The sequence below is a fragment of the Jaculus jaculus genome, chromosome 3 (genome assembly GCF_020740685.1).
Source record: "Jaculus jaculus isolate mJacJac1 chromosome 3, mJacJac1.mat.Y.cur, whole genome shotgun sequence".
Taxonomy (NCBI): Eukaryota; Metazoa; Chordata; class Mammalia; order Rodentia; family Dipodidae; genus Jaculus; species Jaculus jaculus.
In genome coordinates, this window is record NC_059104.1 from 80,367,629 (window position 1) to 80,379,819 (window position 12,191).

A 12,191-nucleotide genomic window follows, 5' to 3' on the forward strand; every position below is an offset into this window, starting at 1 on the left:
CCACTGTAAACAAGAAATATAAATAAAAAACTGGTGTGAAGTTCCAAGGTTGTTAAGCACTTCAGGTCTCAGGGAAGGAAGGCACTGCAACAGGAAAGGGCATGGACACTGGTACTCCCCTAGCCTCCTACTTTGCTCTGTGCAGTTCTTCCATCTTACTTAGCTGTCCCTAGCTGTACTCAACCCGACTGCTGTTAGGGTTGTTTGTTAGATACAGTTTGCTATGTAGTCCAGACTGGCCTTGAACTTGAGATTCTCCTTTTTCTGCCATCCATGTGCTGGGTCTACAGGCCTGTGCTATCAAACTGATGTGTCCTTTACAATGAACTAGTGAAGCAGGCACTGAAGACTTCTACTCAAAAGTGTGCAAAGGACACTGTTGTTATCATCTAGAAATATCTTTGAGGGATGCCTTTGCATATATGAAATAACAGACTTCCCAGAATGATGTTATTAATAATTATTCAGAAGTGATTGAGATGGATGAACTTGATGTGGATAATATTTTTCTTACTACTTCAAAATAGGTCAAAGGCAGGACTAGAGAGATGGCTCAGCAGTTAAACTGCTTGCCTGCAAAGCTTAACAACCTCGGTTGGATTCCCCAGTACCCATGTAAAGCCAGATGCATGCATCTGGCATTTGTTTGCAGTGGCTAGAGGCCCCAACACACCCATTCCCTCTGCCTGTATTCTCTCTCTGTGTACTTCCAAATAAATAAATAAAGCTATTTTTTAAAAAAATAGGTTCAAGGTTGGGCGGGTGTGGTGGTGCATGCCTTTAGTCCAAGCACTCAGGAGGCAGAGGTAGGAGGATCACTGTGAGTTGGATGCCACCTTGAAACTACATAGTGAATTCTAGGTCAGCCTTGGCTAGAGGGAAACTCTACCTCAAAAAAAAAAAAAAGGTCAAAGATGATCAAGCACATCACCCAGTATGCACCTTGTCCCAGAGCTACAGGGGTGTTCAACTCCAGAGGAGGACAACACTAATGATAATCTTTATTGTCTAGCAAATTCCTCCAAATAATTAAAATATTCCTCCAAATTAAAATATTCCCCCATAAAGGAAGGAGAAAGGCTCCAAAGACTCAGGAGATAGAGTCTGGGAGAGCTGAAACTTAAAAGGCCACAGGACCACACCCCAATGTTATAGGAGTGGTGGATAACTGTTGAGGGACAGACTCTGACAAGTGCGTAGCAATTTTCTCTAAATTGAACATTCCTTCCTGAGGAGAGGTGGGAATCAGAAGGTCAAGTCAAGGTAAAATTTAAAAGACCCCTCCCTAAGGTTATAAAAATGGCAAACACCTGCTTGGGGAGACCTCTCTCACCTGCTCTGTGCAGAGGCCTGCAGGTCACACAGTGTGCTGGAGCTTCTGAAAGACATATAACAATATCAGCTCTCTTAGTTTTTTAATCTGGTTACATTACTTAAGTGTGTGCTGTAAGATTCAAAATATAATTTTCCTGATGTATACAGCTGTGTGTCCTACTGAGAGTTTTCCTTAAATCTTTTCATCAGTGAATAAGCATTAAAATACAACTACCATTATATGTTTATGCTTTCTGATGGATGGTTCATTTTAATTGCCAACTGGATTGGACTAAAAACCACCATAGACATTAGGAAGGCACACCTTTGGTATCTGTGAGAATGTTTCCAGAAATGTTTAACTGAGGAAGGAAGACCCAGTTTAAATATGGACAACATTCCATTCAGCCCAGCATGGCCTAGGGTCTTGGACTGAATAAAAATGGAAAGGTAGAAAGGGAACAAAGCACTGGCATTCCCCTTGTTCTGCCTGCTGATCAACCACAGAGCTGTAAGTAAGCTCACACCACCCTCTGCTGCCATTCTTCCCCTGCCATGAAATTGAACTAAAGACTTCCTTCCCAAAGTTGCTTTTTGTCATATCACAGTGATGAGAAGAGTAACTGATACATGCTTCATTATCAAAGATGATGTCAAGTATTTTCTGGTTTTGTTTATAGATAGATAGTATATTTATTTATTTGAGAGAGGAGAGAAAGAGTAAAAAAAATAAAAAAAGAAAGAAAGAGAGAATATAGAGAGAAAGAATGGGCATGCCAGGGCCTCCAGCCACAAAAGAACTCCAGACTCATGTGCTACCTTGTGCATCTGGCTTACATAGGTTCTAAGGAATCAAACCTGGGTCCCTAGGCTTCACAGGCAAATGCCTCAACTGCTAAGCCATTTTTCCAGCCTGATGTCAACCATGTTAATGTGATTACATGTAGCCAAAATGAGAACTGGTTCAATGTACATTACGTTATTTCAATGTATAAGATGAATAAATTCTAGAGACCTAGGTGCAACAACATGCTTATAGCTGGCAGTACTGCACGAATAAGAAAAAGCTTGTTGAGAGGGTAGCTCTCATGTCAAATGTTCTTACTCTAACAAAAAGTTTAATGTAAAGCCAGACATTATGTCACAGGTCTATAATCACAGCACATGGGAGGCAGAGACAAGAGGATTGAGGTTCAAGACCAACTTTTCATAGGGATATATTTCAAAAAATGTATTATTTAACCTTCAATGATTTTTAGAAATCTAGTGCTCCTGAAGATGAGTGTGAAAATGAGTATGTGAGGCCACTTAACCACTTAACCTCACTCTTTTTTTTTTTTTTTTTTGGTTTTTCAATGTAGGGTCTCCCTCTAGCCTGGGAATTCACTATGGAGTCACAGGGTGGCCTCAAACTCACGGCAATCCTCCTACCTCTGCCTCCCCAGTGCTGGAATTAAAGGTGTGTGCCACCACACCTGGCTTAACCTCACTCTTCATCACTATGTGTTCTTTTTTGTTTGTTTGTTTGTTTTTTAAGTTAGTTTTGTATTCAGCAAATACAGTCAGTCAGTTTGGTACCATTATTAGGCTCATCTGTGACCTACCCCCACCCCTTGGCCCCTCCTTGTTGAGGTATATGGGTCATGCATTGTGGAGTTAGCCCACAGTTATGGGTAAGATAAATGTCTCTGCATATAATGATCCAACATGTGGCTCCACCCCTCTTCTGCAAAATTTCCCTGAGCCATGTTGGGTTCATTTTTGGTCTGCTTCGGTGATGAGGTGTTGGGGGCCTCTGGGGCTCTGTCTGTCTGATTTGGTAGGAGTTGATTTTTCTCTGTGTTGGTCTCCTTCCCCCTTGTGCTAGTATCCAGTTCATCAGGAAAGCAGCACACTTGCTTGTTTCACCAATTTTCCTTAGTTTCAGCGGGGGCCCTTTAGAGGTATGATGGGGTGGCTCTCTCCTTAGGATCTACATCTATCTGAAAATGAGAAGCAGATTCTTCAATGGGGAGTAAGTTAGCACCAGGACAAATGAGATAACCCTTGCATTTTTTAATAGAGAATTTAATAAGGTGTAGGCCCTCTTCTAGCCCATGATTGACGGTAGTTTGATAATGGGGAGTGGACTTATGTCTGGATATAGTTCTGACTTGTTTCCCAGCTCCAGGTATGGGTCCCATACCACTGAGGGGATCAGTTAGCCAAATCAAGAGTAGTTGGTTCCCCATCATGGCTGTGTGCCACTACTGCACTTGTGTGGGCATCACAACAGGTCATTTGCTGCTAAGCAGGTTAGACCATGAGTTGCTTGGACAGATATTGGTCATTTTCCCCCAGTTGCCCATGTAGCACCTTCTGGCACTAGACACGCTGACTGTCTGGGGACTGACTCTCTTCCAACTTCCAGACATGCCATTCCATTTTACATGTCAACCACATAAGGCGTCTTCAGCAGTAGGGACTTACCACTAACCCTTAGTGAGTCATCAAGTACTCTGACAGAAATCTGTCTGTCTTTTAGGAAACCTTGTAGATCTCTGAGCAAAAGCTCATTGTGAATGATAGCCACATGCTGGTACTGGGAGTTACAGGTCAGTGCCCACTAAGAAAAGGAGGAAAAAGATAACTAATATACAAGAGTTGGAGAGAAGAGACAGAGAGAGAGAGAGAGAGAGAGAGAGAGAGGGAGAGGGAGAGGGAGAGGGAGGGAGGGAGGAGGGAGGGAAGATGTAGAAGATTTAGGTTAGACTTGATCCTACCCTCTCTGGTGTCTTGTGGTTCAGGTGTTCCCTATAAGGGCCTGGTGAAGGTTCAGCCATTTGGTTTGCCTTTTAGGAAGTAGAATTTTATGTTACCATTGCCACTTGGGTCTAGATTTGTGTTTCCCACCCTTCCATTGCCCTCCACCCCTCCCCACCCATCCTATTGTCTAGTCCACAAGATGCTTGCTGGGTATGTAAGACATCTTGGGCAGATTCAGGTTAGGTGCTGTTGATGAGTGAGACTATGTGGCGATTTTTTTTCTGTGATTGGGTAAGTTCACTGAGAATGATCTGTTTCAAGTTCAACCATTTTTCCTCAAATTTCATTGTGTCATTTTTTCTTACTGCTGTATAAAATTCCTGTGTAGATATACCACATCTTAGTTATCCATTCTTCTAGTGATAGACATCTGGGTTGATTCCAGCTCTTAGCTATTTACAAATTGAGCCACTTCAAACATGGTTGAGCAAATCTCTCTGGCCTATGGTTTGAAGGTTTTAGGGTAGATGCCCAGTAAGGGAATAACTGGGTCTGTTGGTATCTTTATAGTCAGCTTTTTCAGGAGTCTCCATATTGCTTTCCAAAGTGGTTGGACCATCCTACATTCCCAATAATAGTGGATGAGTGTTCCTACTTCTCCACATCCTCGCCAGCATTTTGATTTTTTTGATGTTTTCTCTCCTTATTGGGGTAATTTTGTTAATTTAAAGGATTTTTTTTTTTTTGCTTGCTCAAATTGGCCAGGGGTTTGTCAAAGTTGCTTATTTTTCTAAAAGAACCAACTCTTTGTTTTGTCAATTTTTTCTTGGTTTCAGTTCATTAATTACTGCTCGGCTCTTAATTATTTCTTTCCTTCTGTAGCTTTTTGGGTTGGATTTTTCTTGCTTTTCCAGTGCCTTTAGGTGGATGGTTAGGCTACTGATTTAGGATCACTCTGTCTTTATTATGAAGGCATTTAGTGCTATGAATTTTCCCCTGAGGGCTGCCTTCATTGTGTCCCATAAGTTTTGGTATGATGTGTTCTCATCGTCACTCATTTCTAGAAATTTTTCTATTTTATTTTTTATTTTGTACACTATCAATTTATTGTTTAAAAGTGTGCTGTTGAGTTTCCAGGTGCAGATGGGATTCTCAGTGGGTCTTTTGTTGTTATTTTCTAGCAATATAGCATTGTGATCTGATATCTTTCAGGGAATTTTGTCAATCTTCCTAAATATGTGGAGGCAGTCTTTGTGACCCAGTATATGGTCTATTTTAGAGAATGTTCCATGGGCTGCTGAGAAGAATGTCTAGTCTGTGGATTTGGGAGGGAAATTTCTGTAGATGTCCATTAGGTCTAAATGATCTATGGTTTTGTCGAACTCTCTTACTTCCCTGTTGAGTTTCTGTTTGGATGATCTGTCTATTAATGATAATGGTGTTTTGAAGTCCCCACTATGATGGTTATTTCTTTTGCACTGTGATCTGCCCATGACAGTGTATGGGCACATAGGTGGGTGGATCAGCCTGGGCTCAAGCACAATGAGAATCTGAGGCAGCCTGGGGCAGTTGCCAAGCAGCCTGGGCTTTGGCTCTCACTTGCCAATGCCACCTGATATATTGCATGGCAGGGGCGCCAAAGTTGCCTGAATTCTCAAGCAGTAATGCACCATAGCTGCCTGCATTTGAGCTAGGAGGAACATTGAGGCACCAAGCACTGAAGCAGCCCAAACTCTGGCTGGGAACACTGGGACCCAGAAGCAGTCTGCACTCCCCCTTCACATGACAATGGCGGACAGCCAGCGTGGCAGACAGGTATGGGATGACACCTGAGCTGGCACAAGCCAGGGACACAGCCTGAGCTTGTATGGCAATTGCTGTGGGACTGGGCTCACTGAACGTGTAGTGGCAGGAGCAGTAAGTGAGTGAGTGGGAGGAACAGTCTAAGCTTCCACAAGCAGGGATTGATCTGCACGTGGCTGCACTGTGGATACAGTGGCTACTTGGGGAGAGGGGTAGACTACCCATCCACCAGGGAATGGTGCTTCCCTGCTATTGCCAGGAATCACTGAACACACAGTGGCTGGAGCAGTAAGTGGGCAAGTGGGTGAAGCAGTCTAAGTTTCCACACGCAGAGATCGATGGTGTTTGGCAGCAATTTGGGGCTACCCACCTGCAAGGGGATCAGCAATTCCCTGTTTCCTCCCCCACATCCTCTGTGCCCTCCCACTGACTATCTATTGGAGATTACTCTCCCCTAAAAGACCCAGTGAACCCTAAATGTCTTGCCTTTCTTTCCCTGGGATTTGCAGTGTAGCTAGGCAGTCACCATCTTGGCCAGAAGTCTCTGTTCTTTTTTATTTTTACTGCATGCATCAGCCACTGAAACTTTAAGTAATTAGATATCCCATTTTCTTCAGGTAGATATATGATGTTTGTAGCAAAAAATGGTTAAAAACATGTGCAATGTTCACTACATAGGGTAACAAATTACATACTTTAGAACAACTACTTCAATAAGCTGATAGGAGCCAAATGAAAATAAAATTCACAGTGAACTTGATGTTAGGATCTAGATGACCACTTCTACAGATCAAATTATAGCTTTATACCATGACCTATCCAGAGTTGCCCTAATTCTATCCTCAGTTCCACAGGAGGAAAGCTTCCACAGAAGCTTGACACCAATTCCTCTGGTTCTAATGCATTCACCAGACTAGGATGACAAGAAAGAAGTCCAAGCACTTGGGCAAAACTATTAGGAATTGGGTCAGTGTTGAACAAGTTTTTAAAATGAAGTATTATCTTATTCATTTTACATGTAAGCTTGGGGAATAATTTTCCAACAAGCTAGAAGTTGACTACAGGGTCATGAAAACAGATATTTTTAAGGCAAGAGAGCTGGCGTAAGCCAAGGAGGTGAAAGAGGACCAATTGCAAAATCTATTCAAAATCAGGATATGGTAGTGCAGATGTTAAACAGTCAAGATTGTAGAGTGAGGAACAGGAGAGCTGGTGACATGTGGCAGGCAAGCTAGCTATGGGGTCCAGTTCTGTGAGAAACCCACACAAATTCTAGGTGCTAAGAAAAGTCACTGTGAATATGGGAATGTTACATGGTGGTTTGAATGAAAAGTTCCCCATAGGCTCATGTGTTTTGAATATTTGGTCCCCAGCTGGTGGCAATTTGGAAAGGCTGTGTAGCCTTTGGGAGATGAAGCCTTGCTGAAGGAGATGAGTCACTGGGTGTGGATCTCGAAGTTTATTAGTTCAGTCCACTGGGGTTTCAGAGCTAGCTTACTCCGACTGCTCCCCCAGACCTTCTGAGAAAAGATAGGACATTCTAGCTACCTGCTCTGCCATGCTTTCCCTGCCATGATGAAACTTCCCTCAAAACTACAAGCTTAAATAAACTATTTCCTTACATAAGAAGCTTTTGGTTAGGTGTTGTTCCCAGCAATAAGAAAGTAACTGCTATTGGCATATAGTATCAATATTTCTCACACTCCTGTATAAAGCAGCACACATGACTTTCTTTTCATAGCCTATTCTAAGCCATGATGTTATTCTGCAATACATGGACCCAACCAACCCCAGTCCCTTTCTGGTGTGACAGATGATCACTTTAGAGACACAGATATTACCTCTCCAGGCCTTGAAGTTGCACAGTGTTCTGCTCTTCCACCAATATTAATTTCCACAGTAGATAGTATAAGCTTAGCAGTCCTCATCCAGCCAGTGAATCACTCAGCGGTACCCTCTCACTTTCCCGATCTAGCAGAAAATGCTTCACTGAGGGACCTGCTGTAGAGTCTCCATCAGTTGATTCTATTTCATCCTGTGCAGGATCCCAGAACTAGAAGCAGGTCCTTCAAGCCCACCCTTACTTTCCTGATTGGTATGGCTGACCGCATCATTCCATTCTGGATGTTGAACCCTCCCACTTACCAGGAAGTGTGTGAAACACAGAATGACCAAGAAGGAGAGCAGCAGTGTTAAATGAAACATCTCTGCCACACCCTCCAAAGCCAGGCAACATTGCAGAAGAGGAAGGTGGAAAGAAAGTAAGAGCAGGAGAAGGGAGAGCACTGGTTTAGAATGCGGTCTTCTGGACATGAAGTGCTCATTGCCTTCAGGACCTCACAGGGGCTATCATTACCTGCACGAAATCTACACAATATTGAGCCCATCAACAGTCTATCATGGTGATGGAAGGAGGCACAAAAAATTAAAAACATCAAAATAGAAGGACTAGTTGAAAAAAAATAGGGGGTACAATAGAAGGATGTGGGAATGGGATAAAGAAGGTCAAGGGAGGGGATAGTGTTCAAAATAAATTATGTGCATATATAAAAATTGTCCACAAAACTTTTTTAAAGGATAGCACATGCCCATCATATTGGCCAACTTCCATCCTCATTCATTTATCTGAACACCCTGGTTGGCCAGTAGCTCTGACATGTGGACCCCAATCTGGTTTATTATAGATTGACAGAACAGAAAGTCAATCCAAATTGTGTGTGTGTGTGTGTGTGTGTGTGTGTGTGCGTGTGTGTGTGTGTGTCCCTAGGTTTGCACATCCACGAATGTCTGTGTGGATCCTTGTGTGCATCTTCTCAGAGGAAATGTACTGGTCCCAAGTCGGACCATGTATTCACTCTCATGATGCTGGCTTCTGGCTATTGCTTAAGAAAACTGATAAGACAGGATGCAAGATACCATTTCCTCCATGTGAGGAGCAAGAAGCAGATGTATGAGGATCCATTAAGTGTGTTTGTATCTTTACTACAAGTGCAGTTCTTTGGTTCCCACATGCCCCAGAGATGAGGTTCTTCAGCCCCCTGTGGGGCCTAATAAACTATTTTCACAGTTGCTAAGCAATGTCAATCATGCTTCATGCCTGGTGAGCTCATAGCTGCACTGTGCAATGTCTGTGAGTGATCTGGATTGGGTTTATAACAACCAGAATGAAGGGAGGAAGAAAAGGTGTGTGCATAAAGAGTGCATATGGGGAGTGACAGTGTGGTGAAGGTTGGCTCGGATAGAAAACCTGGACCCTCAAGAAGGAACAATTGTACCATTTTAAGCATCTACTGTATGCCAGGTACTAGGCGAGGCACTCTGGCATCTATGGTTTAATTTAACTAGGAATGAGACACTAAGTAGAGGAGGTCCATACAACAGCAAATGCCTGTTGCCTTGCTTAATGTTGAATCTGCCTCACATAGGGCCTATGCAGGACAAGAACAGAAAAATTATGATTGAAAAACATGAATCACCATATTTAAGAGCAAGAAAGTGCCATAGCTGTCATCAAGCCCAGCTCTCTTATCTACAACACTTGCAGGTCACTGGAGAAATTCCCAATGGTTAACACCCTGTATTTCTCCCTCATACACCTCAGACTCATGGTTTCAGGGAACCCACCAGACCCACACAGAAGAGCTGTACATGGAGGAGGGTGGGACTACTCCAACTCTCCCTCCTCACTGCAGAGAACCGAGACTCCACTAGTAACGAGGAAGAGAAGATGGAAACCATGTCTGACCACAGAGCTTCACCAGAGACTCTTGTTCCCACTATTCCCCTATGCTGAGACCTGGCCTGGTGCCCTCAGCAGGATCATGGCCACTCTCCCTGACCCCTTTTCCTGTGGTTTCTCTCTCTAGGCACTCTGAGAACACTGCAGCAGCAATAACTTTCTTAGAATGTTTTTTCCAAAGAGCCTGCCTGGGCTATCTCCCAGTCACCAGCTATCAGCTGTCTTCCCACAGTCTCACATCTACCACCCCTCAGCCTCTGGTTGCCTGCCACTCCTAGCAGAGTTCTCTTTGCTCCATCAATACATGGTCAAACAGATGAAACCCAGCATTCAACAAGCACCTTCAGTTCTCCCTGGCAAGAAAACAGGAGTGTAGAAATAGGATAAAGATTGTGAGGAAAGAAGAGAGAGCGATAGAGAAACTTTCCTATCATACCTTTTTAGTCTACAGTCAGACATGGTGGCACACACCTGTTTCTTATCATTTATGAGAATGAGGCAAGAGGAGTGTAAATTTAAGCAGCAAGAGGCCCTGGAAACACACACACCAGTTTTGACTACATATCAAGATCCTGTTACTAATTAATTAAGTAGTTAATTAATTAAGCAGATCTAGAGAACATGGGAGAAAGCATTCTAGCCATAAATGCTCCTTTAAGAAGCACAATGGTTGGGCTAGAGAGATGGTTTAGTGGTTAAGGCATTTGCCTACAAAGCCAAAAGACCCAGGTTCGATTGCCCAGGACCCACATAAGATGCACAAGGGGCACATGCGTCTAGAGTTTATTTGCGGTAGTTACAGGCCCTGGTGTGCCCATTCTCTCTCTGCCACTCTCTTCACTCTCTCTCTCTCTCTCCTTGCAAATAAATAAATAAAAATAAAAAATTATTTTAAAATAAGCATAATGGCTGTGATTTTTTTTTCATTTTGGTTTTTTGAGGTAGGGTCTCACTCTAGCCCAGGCTGAACTAGAATTCACTCTCTAGTCTTAGGGTGGCCTTGAACTCACAGCAATCCTCCTACCTCTGCCTCCTGAGTTCTGGGACTAAAGTTATGCACCACCATGCCCGGCAACTGTGATGGTTTTTAAGAAAACTTCCATGGGCCAGGAGAGATGACTGAGTGATTAAAGGTGCTTGTTTGCAAAGCCTGCCAGCAGGAGTTCAATTACCTCAGTCACCCACATAAAGCAAAATTCAACTGCAGCAACAAGAGGCCCTGGAAACACACACACACACACACACACACACACACAAACACACACACACGCACTCACACGCACACACACACGCAATTTTTTTGTAAAAAAAATAGCTGTCTGAACTCAGTAGATGACAGACACTGCCTACTGAAATCAAGAGGAGCCATACTAGGAAGCTGCCATCACTTGCCAAGTACTGCAGAGTACCACAAGTACAGTCAGGTCTCTTAGAAAACAGCTTGTGCAGCTCCCCTTCTAATATACCCCTAATCTCTGAACCTCAGAAATACCAAAGATTGTCCTTGTCTCCATAGGTGTCCCACATTTCAATCCTAATTTTTGTATGACTCATAAAGAAGACATTTTTGCCTAGAAATTCATCTTTGCCTTTATTTCACTGTGACATAATCATGACTTTTTAAAGTTCTTTTTTGTATACATTTGTGTGTGTGTATCTGTGTGTGTACTGTGTATGTGCATGCATTCCATATGTGTGTGGGCACACATGTGTTTGTGAGTGTGGTGGTTTGATTCAGGTGTCCCCCATAAACTTAGGTGTTCTGAATGCTAGGTTCCCAGCTGATGGAGATTTGGGAATTAATGCCTCCTGGAGGGAGTGTGTTGTTGGGGGACGGCTTATGGGTATTAAAGCCAGTTTCCCCTTGCCAGTGTTTGGCACACCTCCTGTTGCTGTGATCCACATTCTGTTGGCCAGGGGGTGATGGCCACCCTCTGCTCATGCCATTGTTTTCCCCTGCCATTGTGGAGCTTCCCATCGAGCCGTAAGCCAAAATAAATCTCTTTTTCCCAGAAGCTGCTCTTGGTTGGGTGATTTCTACCAGCAATGTGAACCGGACTGCAACAGTGAGTATACATGCATGTATGAACAGCATATGGAGGCCAGAGATCAATATTGGGTGTCTTTCTCCATTGCTCTCCAACTTATTTATTTATTTATTTATTTATTTATTTATTTATTTATTTATTTGAGAGCGACAGACACAGAGAGAAAGACAGATAGAGGGAGAGAGAGAGAATGGGCGCGCCAGGGCCTCCAGCCTCTGCAAACGAACTCCAGACGCATGCGCCCCCTTGTGCATCTGGCTAACGTGGGACCTGGGGAACTGAGCCTTGACTGGGGGTCCTTAGGCTTCACAGGCAAGCGCTTAACCACTAAGCCACTTATTTTTTATTTATTTATTTATTTTTTTTTTGAGACAGGGATTCTTGCTGGTGCCAGAGCTCAAAAATTCAGCCAGACCAACTAGCCAGTAAGCACTAGGGATTCTCCTATCTCCACCTACCCAGTGATTGGATGGCAGCTGCTTTCACCATGAGCAACTATAAATGGGTGCTGGAAATTTGAATTCAGTTACTCATGCTTGCAC